This window comes from Myotis brandtii, unplaced genomic scaffold (assembly GCF_000412655.1).
Source record: "Myotis brandtii unplaced genomic scaffold, ASM41265v1 scaffold1105, whole genome shotgun sequence".
Taxonomy (NCBI): Eukaryota; Metazoa; Chordata; class Mammalia; order Chiroptera; family Vespertilionidae; genus Myotis; species Myotis brandtii.
This window is the reverse complement of record NW_005353770.1, coordinates 216,242-234,490: the sequence shown is the minus strand read 5'-3', so window position 1 is coordinate 234,490 and position 18,249 is coordinate 216,242. Positions and strand designations below refer to the sequence as shown.

At 42.6% G+C, this 18,249-nt stretch overlaps 1 protein-coding gene across 3 annotated transcripts in view; it reads right to left on the bottom strand.

The window, feature by feature from the left end:
* The window catches only part of SEMA6A (sema domain, transmembrane domain (TM), and cytoplasmic domain, (semaphorin) 6A), a 129,689-nt gene that overhangs the window by 110,151 nt on the left and 1,289 nt on the right, over window positions 1-18,249 (bottom strand). The window lies entirely within an intron of this gene.

Sequence of the window (18,249 nt, the reverse complement as noted above, 5' to 3'; positions counted from 1 at the left end):
TTAACTTGTTTGTTAGCTCAGAAGCGAATGATCCATTTGGCCTTTGCTTTTCTTTAATCACCCAACTTTTTTTCTGCCTTCTCATTAGAGCTTAGAGCAGTGGTTCTCAACCTTCCTAATGCCGCGACCCTCTAATACAGTTCCTCATGTTGTGGTGACCCCCAACCATAAAATTATTTTCGTTGCTACTTCATAACTGTAATTTTGCTACTGTTATGAATCGTAATGTAAATATCTGATATGCAGGATGTATTTTCATTATTACAAATTGAACATAATTAAAGCATAGTGATTAATCACAAAAACAATATGTAATTATATATGTGTTTTCCGATGGTCTTAGGCAACCCCTGTGAAAGGGTCGTTCGACCCCCAAAGGGGTCGCGACCCACAGGTTGGTGACCCACAGGTTGAGAACCGCTGGCTTAGAGAGTAGGGGTGAGGGCAGGGTTGGAATAAGGTTTTACTTTCCAACCCATCCACCATGCTGTTTAGTGGCTCAACTCTCAGATGTTGTGAAAAATAAGTGTTTAAAGCCAATTAATCAATTCAACATTTTCAGTTTATTGGTATAAGTCGTTAATTCTCCCTATAACTTAAAAGTTTTGTTGTATAAAATACATTTTATGCATTGTTTCGAGTCAGATATTAAGTTAACAGAGATGTTGGGCCCTCTTTGTTAGTGAAAAATTTCTGAATATTATGATCCCAAATACAACACTAATTACAATCTAAATTTTACATACAAAAGAGTGAGAAAACCCTTCAATATTCCTTCAGTTTCCACATCCTCTATTCCCAGAATCTAGGAAGGCTGCAGTTCAGGGCATTGCCTAAGCCTGATAAACACAAGGCTCGTCTGAGCACCAACCCAAATTAAATCTGGAACAAAATCTAGTCACCTCACTCAACACCTTACTTAGTATTTTGGAAATATCTAATAGGATCTAATATAGCTCAATGCACATAGTACTACATACATACTAAATTTTCCTTAAATAAAGTGAAATGATGAATGATTGATCCACCAGTTATTTAAAATCACGCCCTGACCCACAAAAGAACATGGAGAAGGAGACAGAAGCAGCAGAGAGACTTATCTGGACCGTATTCATCTTGTCATCTTCTTGTCTTTTCGGTTCTAACCTACATGCCAAGAACCATACAGCTGTTGACATAAGGCACTGAATGTAATCCATTCTATTAGGAGAACTTGGTGTCAAATTGCAACAACCGATTTTTTTTAAAATCCTCACCTTGAGGATATTTTACCATTGATTTTTAGAGAGAGTGGAAGATAGAGAGAAATATCGATGTGAGAGAAACACATCAATTGGTTGCCTCCTGGACACGCTCCAACCAGGACCTGGGCCAGGGAGGAGCCTGCAATCAAGGCACGTGCCCTTGACTGAATAGAACCTGGGACCCTTAAGTTCGCAGACCGATGTTCTATCCATGAGCCAAACTGGCTAGGGCACAACACTGATTTTTATTGAGTGCTTACTGTGTACCAGACATCATTCTGGTACATAGGTTCTCAGTCATAGGAATCACTTTATGAGGCAGGCACTGTCGGCATTTCCATTTTACAGTTGAGGAAAACCAGGCACAGAGAGATTCAGTAACTTTTCCAAGATCTCATGGCGACTAGAATAGGACACTCTGGAGCTCACACTTTTAACTACTACATCACATCACCCCCCAGAGGAAAAGCTGATTCTCAAGTGTAATTTTGACCATCGGTTTCATTCTCTGTGTCCTGCACTCACGTGCTCTTAGTTGTTCTTCCTGATCTTAGTCTCAAAACGTCAGAGAAATCATGTGGCCAGTGTTGCTCAGTGGTTGAGTGTCGACCTAGGAACAGGGATGCCAAGGTTCAATTCTCGGCCTAGGTTGTGGGCTCAATCCCCAGTGTGGGGCCTGCAGGAGGCAGCCCATCAATGATTCTCTCTCATCATTGATGTTTCTATCTCTCTCTCCCTTCCTCTCTGAAATCAATAAATATATATTTAAAAACAAAAACAGAAAAATCAGCAGCAGCAGTAGCCATTTTTATCAGTTGCTCTGCTGGGAGGAGCTGGATGTATCTGGAATGTTGTAACATTATCTGTGTAATCCACTGAGGATGCCAACATTATACGTGAAAAAAACAGCGACTGAGTCTGAAAGTGACTCTCCACTATTGCAAACTCTGGAGCAAAAGAAGGATTGGCACCAGTGTCTGAAAGTACTTAATGCCCACAGTTTGGGCTGCAGTATGTGTTTCTCTTCTTAACAGCTTCGGGGAATAATCTATAAAGGGCGGGAATTTACTCTTTGAAGGTTTGGAATAGGATAGTGCATTGAAGTTTGAGACCTCTTCCCTGAGGGCTAATTATATGATAAACTTTGAGGTTGTCTGCTCAGAAATCTCCCACCTGATGGTGATTGAAATATGTTTCTTGACACTTGTAATTTTTATTTAAACTTACTAAACAAGGTCTTTTAGGCTTATTTAGAGAGAGCTTATTTTATCATGTATCACTCTTCTGAACACACACAAAAGAAAGTAAGTGAAATTAATTGGACAATGTAGTCCTAAACCTTCTCGTCCGGTATTTGACTTTGTATTCGGAGTTTGACTTTAAATTGCAGTCATCACTATGTTTTTCCTCACACAGTGTAGCAGGTCCTTGAATAACATGGCTTCCTTGTAATGTCGATGAGGTGTTTAAGAACTTCACTCTTGTTAACATCCATTAGCCTATGGTAAAACTGACTTCCTTATACTCATGTCGTTTCTCTTAAAAGTCACAGAACCTATCCATGAAATTAAGTGAGGACTTACTGTACTATCTGCTGCTATCAGAGCTTTGGTGATGGGCACTCTTAAATTTGTGCACAGCCTTTCAAACCATGAATTATACACTTGTTAACACTGCATTTAGAGACAGAGTCTAGCTTGCCTGGGTTAGCGGCTGACGCGTTGGTAAAATGTTCTATTATGTTTTTTCACCTTTCATGGGATCTAAACAAAGTGGTTGTGTTGAGATTAAGTAACACTAGAGGGCAGCCTGCAAGTTAGAAAAACAAATGATACTACATCTGTGCAATAATTTGATATCACAACAAGTAATCTACAGTTTACTTTCTCAGCATTATGACACCAACTTAAATATGGCATCCCAACATAAAAGAATCAAATGATTCCTTAATGTTTAATTTTAACGTGCCTTTAAAATAAGACATCAAAGCAAACCATATCATAAAGGTTTTCTCCCTTCCAGAAACCCACTCAATTTGTGAAAGCTCCCGAAGGATACTTGATGTTTCTAATCCTGCTTTGTTTCACTTCTGTTTTCAACCTCTTTTAAAAATATGGCACAAAACCTTATTTTATTATAGAATAAGACTTTCCTGTTTCAAGTTTTATTTAGAACCCTCTGAAAGAAAACTGCAAAGTGAAGGGTAAATATATAATACCCACTTTTTTTTAGAATTCTTTTTTATAGTACAAATGTTATATTTAACAATTAAAGACACAGGAGGATTCCTCGGGCCAACTGTACAACATCAATACTATCTAGGGGGTGGAACATAACAAAATCTGTGATACCTCGATCACCTGTATAATGAAGATTGATTTCTTTCTGAATAAAATATTATTAAACACATTTTTTCTTCAAAGTTAGCACAATGCAGCAAAAAAAAGGCTTAGCTATCTGCTAACACTGTCTTATTAAATAAACAACACAATTTAGGTGTTATTTGTATTTTGTGAATGACGTCATCTGTAACATTTTGATTGCTCAAGGCAACTTAAGAGATAAACACTTACATAAACATGCCCAGCGCGGGTGGGGGGTGGGGAGGGGCAGGGAGAGACGAACACACGTATATCTAATTTCAGAATTCAAAAACTTGCATAAAGTAAAATAGTTCAGAATGGAAAAAAAAAATAGGAGACAGGTGGCTCAATGTATGCCCCGATTCTCAGGAGTGAATCATTCGCCCTTGTTCCTCCTGCACTTTCGTAATCAGTTTTTATGGTGCTTCGCTCTTCCTCATCTTCTGCTCATCATGCTATGGTATTAACCTCCCTGATGTTGGAGAAAGTGGTCCCAGCTGCCAGACCAAATGTGACAGTTTAAACACTCTTAATTTCAAATCCTTAGCACTCCTTTCACAGAGCTGGGTGTGAGCACAATGGGATGAGGTCCAAGGCTTTGGTGTTTGGCCTATTATGTGTCATGTAAATAAGGTTTATCATAGCTGTTAAAGATTAACTATTTGGCCCAGCCAGTGTGGCTCAGTGGTTGAACATTGACCGCTGAGAACTATTTGGCCCAGCCAGTGTGGCTCAGTGGTTGAACACTGACCACTGGGAAGGTCATGGTTCAATTCCTGGTCAGGACACATGCCTGGGTTGTGAAGTCGAACCCCAGTAGGGGGCATGTAGGAGGCAGCTGATCATTGATTCTTTCTCATCGTTGATGTTTCTACTTTTCTCTCCCTCTCCCTCCCTCTCTGAAATCAATAAAAATATATTTTAAAATATATATTAACTATTGCTGTCTGTAAACCCGGGTCCTTGACCTGGCCAATGTCCCTACTCTCTGCTTAGTTCCCCAGATGGGACATCTTGGAACCATGTTTTACTCCTTCCACTCCCTTATCCCACACATCCAACTGGTCCCTAAGTCTTTTTTTAAAATATATTTTTTTAAATTTCAGAGAGGAAGGGTGAGGGAGAGAGAGATAGACACATCAATGAGAAAGAATCATTAATCAGCTGCCTTCCACACGCCCCACACTGGGGACCAAGCCCTGACCAGGAATCCAACTGCAACCTTCTGGTTCATAGGTTGACACTCAACCCCTGAGCCACGTCGGCAGGGCAAGGTCCCTAAGTCTTGACAACTGTACCCTGCAAACACACCCAGAATGTTTCCCTTTTCCACTTGCAGTGCTAGCAGATTTGTATTTCTAACACACCTTTGATGATGTCATCAAAAGCATCACCTGCCTCCACCTCCAAGTCCCCTCTGTAGAACAGGGCAGAGTCCTCCACAGGCTGCTCTCAATGCCCCTTTCTGTCCTCAGGGCTTCCACACCACACTACCAGTCCCCGGGAGGCCCCTGGCTGCTCTGGGGCCAAGGCCTTCATTTCCTGCCTCTGGACCTTTGCACCTGCCTTCCCCTTAGACCCACTGCTCTTCCTCCCCTAGCCTCCCGCCTACTGAAACCTCTCTCATTCTTTAGATACAACTCAAATGCTTCCTCCTTCACAAAGGCCTGTCTGAGCTCCCATCTGGACAGAGCTGCTCCTTCCTGTCCTCTTTAGCAGCCTCACCACTCTGCTTCTGGGATGGAAAATAGACCTGACACTACAGTGTTTTTTATGTACCCACCCTTCTCTCCAGAATTGGGCCCAATTTCAGGCCTATGGTGAGGACACAATTCATAAATTCTAAACTGGGTCATCACTGTGTCTCTTCAGTACCTAGAACTTGTCTGACGTAGATGCCAAATGTGTATCTGCTGAATTAAATTGAGTTGCTGCCTTCACTAGACCTGGCAGCATGGACCCGAGAGTAAATTGACTTAGTCAGAGGGGAGATCCACGTATGCTGTGCCACACCACGTTATTCCTCGCTAAACACGTGTTTCTGTTTTATAGGCATAAGTTGCAAGCCCCAGGAGGCTACTCCTGCCAGGGTATCTGGCTCAACCTTCTGTCCCTCCAGTTCTACCCTGCACCTCGGCCAAAGTTTCCATCCTCATGTTACTGTTTATTTTCATCCCTACTATAAAACAGGACTAGAATCCCAAATAAAAACAGCCTCCATTTTTCAACTGATCTCCTTTCAGATGACAGACTCAAGACCCTAAGAGCCTCTGGAGACAATGTTCAGAAACGGCTTTCCACTGAGAAGCAGAATTTAGGTCCCAGCTGCGCAGAAGCCGCAGGTGAAGTCCATGGAAAGCTACTTTTGTTCTGTGTCAGTATTCAATCTGCATAATAGGCATAACGTAAGAACATTTATGGTTGGAAGACTGTGATGGTTTTTAAGTATTGAGTGAACAGTGACATAACATGGAGGAGCACAACACTCAGAGTCAGAAGGTTGGGAGCTTTGTCCCAAGCCCTTCCCTTACCAGGTGTTCTCTTAGGCAAATTATCTGACCTCTCTGAACCTCAGTTATCTCATCTTTAAATTGGGTAAATTAATACCTGCCTTGCCTAACCCAGGATGTAATGATATTAAATGAGGCAATGTTTATAGAGGCACTTTGAAAACTATAAACACTTTGGAAATGAGGTCTTTATTATTAATAATAACACTGTAAATACTGCTGATGTTGATCATCACCTGTAAGTAAGCCTGAATTCTAAATCTGATGTGGGGCTCAGCAAGACTCCTTCCAGGTGACCAGCCCTGTGCTGGCACCTCACTGTGGAAGCAGCCTCCTCTCCTTGGACGGTGCCACCCAGGAAGGAGTATCTGCACTGTAAAAACAGGCACCGGAAAGCAATGAAATATGCAAGTGAGTTATGATTACTTTTAATAGGACAAGCCAGGGAGTTAAGACCAGGTATAGTTGACAACAAGAAAAGATACTGCCCTGTCCTACATTTAAAACCTTTTCAAGTTCTGCTCTGAAGAATTTGCATTTCAATAACAATGTGAAAATGTCAAGCTATTCACAGCATTGCAAAGCCTTCTCTCACACACCTGCGTGTTGTAGGATCTGAGCAGGCAATTTTGTTGTCCTTTCATTCTTGGGAACAGATGTGTTTGGGCAATAGTAACAGGTCTTGTGTTCTGGCCATGACAAAATATGAAAACGAAAGCTCCACCCTCCAAGATATCCCATGAGAATTAATTAATCAACATATTCGACATGTTGAACTTCCTCTCATCACAAATGAGAGGAAACACCTTGTAGATAAAAGTTGACTTTTTAATAGAAAACTTTTTCCTGTACTCCCGAACATCCCTTTAAAAGAAAAACAAATCCCAAAGATGTTTGTTACCTTTTCTCTCGGCTACATAAGAGACTACTCTGCTCTTTCTACTTTTGACACCAGTAGCATCTCCTCCTGGCTGGGCAAACATGGGATCATGACGCTGGGTTGACTTTATTAAAAAAGTAAAACCAGCCCTAGCCAGTTTGGCTCAGTGGATAGAGCTTCGGCCTGTGGACTGAAGAATCCCAGGTTCCATTCTGGTCAAGGGCACATGCCAGGGTTGCGGGCTCAATCCCCAGTAGGGGGAGTGCAGGAGGTAGCCGATCAATGATTCTCTCTCATCATTGATGTTTCTATCTCTCTCTCCCTCTCCCTTCCTCTCTGAAATCAATAAAGATATATTAAAAAAAAAAAAAAGTAAAACCATACTGCATGCACTGGGACAACCATCTTAGAAATTACTTTACATAATCACTACCCTAGAACACAGTACAGCAAACATCACAAATCAATTTAATTTAGGCACTTTCTCATTAAGATGCTTATAGATCGGTAAGCTTAGTTGTAAAAGCAAAGCAATGATAATAAGCACACACTCTACTAAACTAGATGAGTTATATGCTATTAGTTTCATCATGTAAGCTACAAAATGATTAGTCACAGAAACTCAGTTCTTAAGTTGGACTTAATTTATTATATCTAACTTTCATTAGAGCCTCTAGTTAAAAGTTGAATGTGAATAGTTCCCTAACAATATAATTCAGCTTCTTGATATCTGTTCTAAAACTCACAACACAGGACAAAAGCACTTCCAACAAGATGTGAGACCTATTTCCTTCCAGGGCCTACAATAGTCCCTGGTCTGTATTTGTCACACTTGGTAAATACTTTTGGGCAAAGGCAATACCACCTGGTCTACCATCCCCAGCGTATGGCAGCATTCATTTGAAGGAACGGAGGCACCACTCCAAGTCCCATCCAGTCTTTGGGAGGAATGGCCTTAAATCCAGGTAGAAGCCAGAAAATGTCACCTGTTTTGATAAGTAAATTGCTTTAAAATTAAAAATGGTTCACCTGCCATTCCAACATACTCTGCATCTGTATGACCACTTGGGGGACAATGCATTTTACCACTCTAGGAAGGATGCAGCAAGATATTCTTCATACACTAAGAACCTAGTGTGGTGTGCATGGCAAGAAAATGGAAGCATGTTCAAGTCACTGCCGTTGGAAATGTTCCACCAAAATACATTTTGTGCCTTGGAGGCACAAGAGAAAATCTGTAATCAGAAATCATTAATTAAGGTTAATTAAAGTTCACATTGTATTGGACTGACATCCACACAAAAGTACTGCTTGCTTTTCTTAAGGCTCTATGTGTAGCATCTTGCCTGACCTGACACCCAAGAATAATGCCAATCTGTGACTGTAGAGAGGACAGCAAACTGAATTCACACAAACTCTTCTTCACACACCAAAAGCTTTTGATCGAAAATATTAGTCCCACTGTTCTCTCCCACTCCACCCCCCACCTCCGCCCTTAAAACAACTAACTTACGAGAATACATTTTCTTGCCCTGTCAAACAATTGGGGGTCCATAATGCTGAATTTAGAAATGCATGCTTGTTTTGCTTCACGGAGATATTTGAGGGGGACCTGGAGAAGGGCTGGGGGATAATTGCAGCCTATGGGTAAGCCGACCACATGATCAAAAACTGCTGTGACACTTAAAAGTGTTTCTCCGCAAGGAATTCCCGTGCCCAGAAGCCTGGTGAAGCCAGTAGCAATTAAGGGCATGTTATCCTTTTAATTTACTTCAAATTATTGGCCTCTAAAATCAATCATTTAGTGTGGTTGGGTAAGGGAGGGGTCAATATAATAGGCACGTGCATTAAAATGCTTGTTGATCTGACACAAAAAATGTGACAGGCTGGATATGGGGAAATTTGAACCAGTTGCTTTGAAGCTCACCCTGAAATGAAAACTAGTCATTTTCTAGTAAAAAAATAAAATAAAATAAAAATGACTATTTTCCTAGATGAGGCCCATTTGTAATGAATTAAAGGTTTTCTTCTTCTGAACCTGCCTGGATTTTCATCTGATGCTTTGCATGTCCTGAATTCAGTGCCATTTGCATCAAGTGTGAGATTGTTTTATTTTATGTTTTAGTCTATGAGGAATTTAATGGCTCAGCTTCGACTGGTAGGAGTCCTTGGAAGTCCACTTGAGGAATGGGGAAGAAAACATTAAGAAGTGCCCCGGTAGTTTCTGTTACACAGGCCACATTAACCTAACAAAGGAAGGCTGCGTTCCACATCACACAGGAAGCACATAAATCCAGCTAGTATGTGGGTCTCCCTCTTGCAACAATTTACTTCTCCAGATCTTTTCTTGACTCAGTCATGCAATATATGCACAACTGGAGAGCTTTTCCTAATCAACCCTTAAGTCACAAATCTAAACACAAAATAGCAAAATATTACAATTACAGAAATTACAAAAAAAATACTCTTATACTCAAGAGTTGACAAAGCAGCAGACCTATGGGCCAATGTTGCAAATACAGCCAAATGGTCTCTAGCTCCTCAGTAATGTGTGTCAAAACTAAAAAAAATAAAAATAAAGGTGAAACCTGAAGGAAAGCACTAAATGTTTGCATTGCCATACCCAGGCAAGGGACACAACACTCCTGAGGTCATTTTATTTATTTAGCAATCTGCAGAGCCAACACCAATTTATGAAGCTGAAATGTTGAGCAAAGTCATGAATGCCCTCATTTACCTCCACATTTATAAATAGTCCTAACGAAGAGTTCGCACCCTTGTGCTTTCTCGTCGGAAGATGAAAGTGACATCAGCCCCTGGACTGTAATTTTTTGCCAGCAGCGCTGAGCAAGAGGCAAATCCTGGAGTAAATATCAGCTGGCTGTGCACATAACAAGGTCCAGGGAGACGCTCTCAGAAGTTGCCTCTTTGAATCCAGCACTGAATTAGAAGAGAAGTGGTTTTCAGTTCTTTCAAGAGCACCGCAACTGCCAACATAACTGCCAGTCTTGCAAGCCCTAGTATATCTCAAACCTTTCCCAAGACACCCCAACACTATCGGAGGCACTGAAACTATGGCAACCGAATAAGAAAGCAGCCTCCATGATTAATAGATGAAGATCCCAGCGACAGTGTCTAGCTGGGGCCATCATTCATGATGCGCGAAAAATTAGCACAGAATCCATCTTGAAAACCATTAACAAGTATTCTTATAAAAATCCACCCAACGGCCATTTGGCTACGTATACTCCAGTTTAGGATGCTGTAAACTATTCGGTTTCCATGCATTGCTCACAATGCTGAGATGAGCATGTTTTTAGTAACTCTAATGCTCTTATTTTTAGAATAATTAAAGGCTTAATCTACCGGCTTTCTACCTGGGTATTTGAAGCCTAGGAACTAATGCATACAAACACCAAAATAAGTGAATGAAGTCACGTGGTTCTCGGGGTAAAAAGGAGGAGACACAGTTGGTGGATTGTTGGAATGTTTTTTGTGGAATGCAGTTTTTCATAAAGCATTCCACTTTCGGGAAAGGAACATTCCCTCTCACCAGCTCAATCAGTATTCTCTCAGTTTCCTCATTCAAGGACAGCTGGAGTCACTGCAATATTAATGAAAAGATTGAATACTCTCCTTTAAAAAGGGTCAGGGATAAGAAAAAGGAAAGAAGAGTGGATCCATCACAGAAAGCTCGTCTGTAAAAGTCTCATGTAACATTAAACCATAACTAATATAGTATTTCTTCTCAGTCCCCAAAATGGTTATTTTCCAATGGTGTGTTTTCATTGTGTTCAGTGCCAGCTCGTGCTATAAATGCTTCAAATCTAATCATGGCCAAAGGCTTGGTCTTGAACACGTGGGAGGGTAGAAAGGCTAAGAGAGGGGTAAATAGCATCTCCTGCTAAATTTTTTAATTGGCGGGGATTCTTTGAATTAAATTTTCTACAAATGGCAATTATAGGTTAGTGGGAAACCACAGAAGCGCTGAGTCATCGTAAATGAAAGCCTCAGGTCTGTGGGCTGTGTGTGGAAACACCGAATACTAACAATACTTTCAAAGCAGGTTATCTCACTCACTGCTCAGAAGACCTGGTGCTTCAGTCTTTGAGGCATGTTAATTGCTGATTTCTTTCTCTCTCTCTCTTTATATTATCTTTCTACTTACAACATTTAAGAGAAAAACAAATTTGTCTTTTAGACAAAAATAACTAATTCTAAGCCAGGAGAGATTCCTATTCCTCCTGGTGCAGCAGTCCTTCGGGAATGTGGTGACAGATGCCCATTTACTGTACCTTCCGCCGGGCCTTTCAGAAGTCAGATTCTTCTCACTGATAAGAATTTGCATGGCTATCATTTGAATCAAATTTCATGGCAGTATATCAGTCAGAGTAAATGCTATCTCTATTGGGGTCAGCTAACTATCTCCTCCGTTTGGTGGGGAAGGTGATGTTTTGCTTCTGAGTGGAGAAAGATTCATGCTCTCCCAAATGGATTGCAGGTCTGCCCAGGGAAGAGTGACCCGGCAAGTGTATGGCCAGCATGCAGACCCTCTTGCAGAAGTTGGTGACAGCCTCCTAGGAGTCGTTGGGCAGCCAGTGTCTCCTATCACAGGTATGGTGCGTGGGGTCCATTCAGCTCATCACTGAACAGTCATTACCGGCTACTCTTAGATGCCAAATGTGGGCACTTTCAAGATTCTTTGGTGGGTTCAGATTGTGTGTTTTATCCTTAAAATGTTAGTAAGTGAAGGATATCATTTCTTTAAAACAACTCTCCTTTGGGTCTTATTTGGTGTGAGGCCCTATGCTACTTGCTATTGTTTTGTTTGTATAGTGTTTTTGTTTTTTTTCTTCTACGTTGGGTGTGATATTTCAACTTCCACGGTTAGAAAAAGGATCATGACTCCTCTTCCCATGCAAGTGACTCTTTCACATGCTTCTCAGCTTAAAACCTCTGACACTATTGCCAGCTGACCGTGTGAATGTTCCTCTCTAGCCCAAAGGTTGTTTCCTTTGCATCATCTCTTTATGCTACAGACTTGTGGCCATTTCCTTCTGTACTCTCCCCATCTGGGCACTCTCCATGACTACTGTCACCCAAATAAAAATAACTCCTTCCCTGGCTGGGTAGCTCAGTGGGATGGAGCATTGTCTGGTACACTGAAGGGTTGCGGGTTTGATTCCTGATCAGGGCACATACCTAGATGCACTGCATAAGGGAGGCAGCCATACGATGTTTTTTTCTCTCTCCCTTCTTCTTTCTCTAAAAATCATTAAAAACATATCCTCAGGTGAGGATTTAAAAAAATTTAAAGCACCTTGTATTTAATGAATGTGTATAGTGTACCAGGTATTGTGCTACAAATTTACAGATACCATCATATTTACTCTTAACAACCATAACATCATCATACTAGCGTTTTACAAATGGAAACGGAGACAGACAAGTTAAGTAACTGGCTCAAAGTCACACGGTTTGTAAATGGCAAAAACTAGGATGCAAATCCAAGTGCGGTCTGTCCACCTAAGAAGCGTGACCTCGGCACTCCCTCCAGAACCCTCTCCTGCCTCCCCTGTGACAGTCCCTCCATGTTATAACCTTCGCACCACAAAAGCTAATGAAGTTGCCCGTGTTACAGCAAAGATCAGAACTTCTACTACTCCGAGTTCACCCTGACAGGTCTGTTCCACATTCATGCACACGTTGACGTTAACCAGTTTAGAACTTACCTAAGCAAAAACAATGCCCTCGCTTTGTTTATAATGACTGGCAGAGTGCCCCTCTCATGACCTCGCTCTATTATGGTCACATTGAAAGCAATCTTTACTTGATGCAGTTGGCGTTCTGATTAATATGGCCACTATCCCAGTTGTATGTAGACTGTGTGTTTTCAATGAATTTGAGGATATTGTTTAATTTCACAATGTGGTTTACACTAAAATGACATCAACAGAGTCTAATCTTTCTTTTCTGATTTAGAAGACAATGAAGTAGGGTCTCTGCTAGGCCTAGGGCGTGGGGAGGGAGGAGCTAGCATCAAACTTCAAATTTCCAAAGTGCATTTCATAGTTTACCATATACATTCACATTCCTGATTTCATCTTATTCTTCCAGCAGTCCTACAAGGTAGGAAGCACAGGTTACTATTCACATTTTTTTTGTTTTAAATAATGCAGATCAGAAAGGTTAAGATAGTTGAAGTCTGGAGCCCAGTTCTTCTGACTCCAAATACAGGACCTTCAACAAGTTACTGCTATACTTGTACAGGGCAGAAATGTGGGTTAACAAGCATATTATTTTCTCCTGGTAGAAAGTTCAGTTTTGAAAACTACTGTTAGTAAACTCCAAAAAAGCAAGAAGGTTCTGTGGCCAATGGTTAGAATGCAGAACAAATGAGGCCAAGGTCAAAAGCTCAATCCCCATAAGTGCTGGCTGTCTTCTTAGCTCAGTTTCTTGGCAAGTTGATTTTGCCTAACTCAGATTCCCTACAGCTTCAACCAGGTGTCCCACAGATGTGTGTTCTTGGCCACAGAAGGGAACTGGGTGAGAGTGTGGGAACGAGCAGGCTCCAATCTATCACCAAGACTGGGAAAACAACCCACAGTGAATGTTCTACTAATGGTGCATGAGACATAGCACCTATGTACATGGAAGACATTGTTACACACACACACACACACACACACACTCATGCAGGCAGAGAGATAGCTCATTTGATGGAAACATGGTATAGAAAAAACGAGCAGACATTGCCTGGCTGGCATGGCTCAGTGGTTGAGCTTTGACCTATGAACCAGGAGGTCACGGTTCGATTCTCGGTCAGTCCATATGTCTGGGTTGCCAGCTGTATCCCCAGTGTGGGGTGTGCAGGAGGCAGCCAATCAATGATTCTCTCTTATCATTGTATATATATTTGAAAAAGAAAATGAGCAGACAAAAGAGATAAAGATTAGTTGTTTGCAAAAAGAGTCACCCTTCACTCATTCATTCAACAAGTACTTGTCATAGAGGGCCTAGGATGTGCCAGGCACAGGTTTAGGTGCTGGAGGTAAGGTAGTGAATAAAACATAAACATGTCTATCCTTATGGCATTATGTTCTAGTGGAGGGCAAAATAAACTAGGACAACATACAGTGTATTGGGCTGTGAAAGTGCTAAGGGAAAAAAATGAGGCAGGCCAGGGCGGTAGGAAGTGTTGAGGGAAAAAGGTGAAGTAAATAAGGTGATCAGAAAAGGTTTCACTGAGAAAGTGACATGTGAGCAAAGACCTAAGGAACGTGAGGAACAATCATGAAGCCATCCAGGGGCAAGACCCTTCCCAAGCCATAAAAGAGCAAGTGCAAAGAGCCTGCAAGGGACCAAGGAGAGAACAACTGGCATTGAAGTAACCCCAAGGAGAGGAGGTCAGCGAGGTGGGGGCCCAAGTGCAGATCATGTGGGGCCACAAAGTCACAGGAAGGACTTCGGCTTTCACTGGGATGAAGTGGGAAAGCTGAGCAGAAGTGATCTGATCTAGCTTAGCCTTTTCACTCTGGGGATGGCAGGGAGAAAAGATTGTAGGGGGCCCAGAGCAAAACAGGAAGACCGCCAGGGAGGCAGGCACAATAACCCAGCAGGGGCGCTCAGTGGCTTAGCCAGTGTGTGTGGGCCCCAGAAGTGGAAGGCCTGCAGGAAGTCCGAATGCCAACAGCATTGCAGCTGGAATGGGTGTGGGCAGAGAAAGAGTCACAGATTTTAGGACTGAGCAACGCAAAGGATGGAACATGCCATTTACCGAGATGGAGATTTTAAGAAAAGCATATTTGGGGGAGAAAGATCCAGAATTAGGTGTTTTGAATGTTGACTACCTGAGAGATTCACGTTATTTGGGAGACATCAGAGTATTGATAGTTTTATGTGACACTCTCCATTAGTGTAATTAGAATAATTCTAATAAAAAAGTTTTACAGTAAGTCATCTGCTTCACAAAGCAAGATACTCTAGTGTATATCCTATACTGTAATAGTCCCAGGCTGAGAAGTATCCTGAGCTCCCTTCTCCCCTTGAGGTTTGTGTGGTATGATATCTTATTTGCCCATTTCAAAGGGATTAAATGCCTCCCTCCCTTCCCTACCTTACCATATCCCCAAGAGGCAACCCTGTGGTTGCCAGCAGAGAATAGCTCAGTTGCTCTTGCAGCACATTTAAAGCAGATGAGAAAAGCCTTCACCCTGGAATAGAACTACCAGGGACAACTTGGCTCCAAAGGCACAGAGAGATTGATTGATATTGGGAGGTGAGGGGCACAGCAGGATGCTTCCAGGCTGCACCTCCCCCTGGAAGTGTGAACACCCAGGGAACACCCACTCTGGGAGCTGGACAATTGTCTAAACCTAACATGGGGTGTGATAGCTACAGGCTTTCCCAGGCTTTACGGTGCTAATTAAAGTATTTGCAATTACTTTGGCTTGTTCTGTGATTCCTTTCTGCAAACAAACAAACAAAAAAGATGGGAGAATATATTAGCTCTTGGCCATGTAATTGTAAAAAAAAAGTTTTCCTCCCATAAACACTCTTTTGTTCTGCTTGGAAAAGAGCTTGAACCCACTATGCACCCATAGTAAAGTATCTGACTTACTTCCTTGTTCAAAACAGTATTTTTCCTTCCATTTTATACGGGAGTGCAATTACCCATTTACTTTTAAAGCATGAGTATTTATTTTGAATTTAATAAAAGTTCTTAATTTGGGTGTCTTATTTTTATTGCACGAAGATAAGTCTCCCTAATTCTTGCTATTCTTCTCATTCAACACAGTTGGCAATGTTATCTGCCTACTCAGAATGCAAATGTTATATTTTTCTAATGAGGAAAGCATTCACTAGACTTTGAAAGAACTTGAGGGGTGTAAGTCTGTGTCTCTGTGTGTATAAATAAAGAGTTGCACTTTTTGCTACTTTATAATAACCACATACTTGAAGGCATAGATTTTTTTCACTAGAAAAAAACAGATCCACTGTAAGTGGAGAAATGTGAACCACGTGTGACTATTTCATTCACTCATTTATTCATTAGACAGTTAAGTTTATACACTGATTCTTATGAATTTTTAACATCTTTAAACTTAGATGTTCTAGCCAATAAGTATATTCTACAGGTGGCTCCTGAGATGAAGATTTTAGGTGTCTGCTGAACATTTACACAGGTGGATTACATGCATGATGGATAACGTTGGCCCATCTCTACCTGGTGGTAACAGCAAAACATAACACTGTGGGAAGATTGTCAGAAATAAGAAACATGAACACAAACATCGTAAATAAGAAACATGAACTAGAATGCTGCTTTATGTCAAGTTGAAAAAAGACGTTAACACAAAAATGAAGTTTTATATCTGATTTCATTCCTGTTTGCTTTCAGGTTGGTTTGCAAGGTGCCTCATTCAAGAATGTCCTAAAACCAGAATATACATTGAGATTGGAGGTTACTCAAGATTTGAATAAGAGTTACCATGTAAACAAGCATGGGTAAACCAAATTCAAATAGTCAATGCAATTATTTTTTAACAGATAGTTTAGGTTAATAGGTGGAGACACGGTTCTGCCACTGTATTTAAGTTTAGGTTAATAATTAACTTTGGTGCCTGGAGTGGTTTAATCAAAGCTTACTGTAAATCATAAAACTGCTCCATGCAGACTAAACAGGGTCTGAAAAAAACATACAAAATGTTCTTTTTACGACCCTGCTAGCCAATTGGATAAGGTATAAACAAGTAGATATTTTCATTCAGAATTGAGCACAGGCATCTTTACTTTTGGGAAAGAATTAAAAAAAAAAATAAAGGAGCCATGTATCCCAAACCAACAGTCTGCCCCCTGCCATCAGTGGCAACCCCTGGACTTAACGCCAAATGTAAGATATATGTTGGAAGGAAAACTGACAATTAACAGGATTAGAGAAAGGCAAGAAAAGGCGCTAGACCTTTCTACTCGGAAAAGACTTTAAAAACCAGCGCTGGGGGGCATTAAATAGCTTTCCTGAGACCTACTGGCAGGACGCTGCAACTGGGTTAAAGATCTTTTCCGAATGGAGGCAAAAAAAAAAAAAAAAAGTTGTGCGAACAAGTGTGAGAAAGTGTGTCTCGTGCGCTTCTGTGTTTTTAAACCTTTCACGGATCACATTCGGTGGCAACTTGATTTCCATCCAGCATAAGCAGAGCGCGTTCCCACCCTGGCCGTATCTGGCCACGGCCTCCCCAACGCAACCACCTCTCTCCCAAGGACAGACGGCGAAGGGCTGGAGGGGCTGCCCACTGCAACACAGGCGGTGGCCGGCCCTGCGAGTGCTCGCTCTGGCTGTGAAGACAGAGGTTGCAGCCCCGCTCCATGCACACCAGGCTACCTGCTCTGTTCCTCCCTGGACTCCCGCTGACTGGAAACGTGCGCGCGCGCTCCGGAGGCCGGGATGCTGCTCTTGGAACTGGTACCTGCATGGCAGCCAGCCCCGGCGATGCCCACACGCACCCCCGCGCCAGCCGATGGCCACAGTGGCCGAATCAGCATCCCGAGTCCTGACCCTGACCGTCCCCTCCTTCCATTGCTTGAGAGACTGGTACAGCAAGTGCAGCCGCTGGTCGAGGGTGGAGGGTGGGGAGTGGGGGCGCCACCGTCCCAAGAAGCCCGCACCTCGCTCCTAGTTGCACCCTGGGCCGTCCACCCGCTTCCCTTGGGGTTCAGTTTCTCGCAGGCTGCACATGCTGAGCCCCAGTCCTGTCATGCCCGCCGCCCGTGGCTTTCAGAGAAACTTTCCAGAGGCGCCTGGTGGAGTGACCGGTGCTGGAAAAGAAGGAGGAGTCGCTGGGCGAAGGGGCGGAGAGGGAGCGGGAAAGGCAGCAGAGTCCTGTTTCCTTTCCCGACACCCGCACGCTCCCTGGCTCCCCCAGGGAAGAGGGAGCGGATCCTTTCCCGACACCCGCACGCTCCCTGGCTCCCCCAGCGCCGCTCGTGTCCAGGGAAGAGGGAGCGGGCGTCAGGATCCTGCTTTGCACTGCGTACCACAGCGGAGCTGAGAAGAAACGGGAAAGCCTGGAGAATAGCCACCTCGCACCCCATCAAGGCCAAGCAGGGTGGGTGGGCACAGCCGGGCTGCTCCCGAGCGCCGCTGCCGAGAGGCAGAGCTCTAGAACGTAGCTAGTAGTTTGGAGACCCAGAACCTGGGTTAGGGGCAGAACCCTTGCTTGGGTAGCAGCACTGGGCCATCTCTTGCCAGGTGT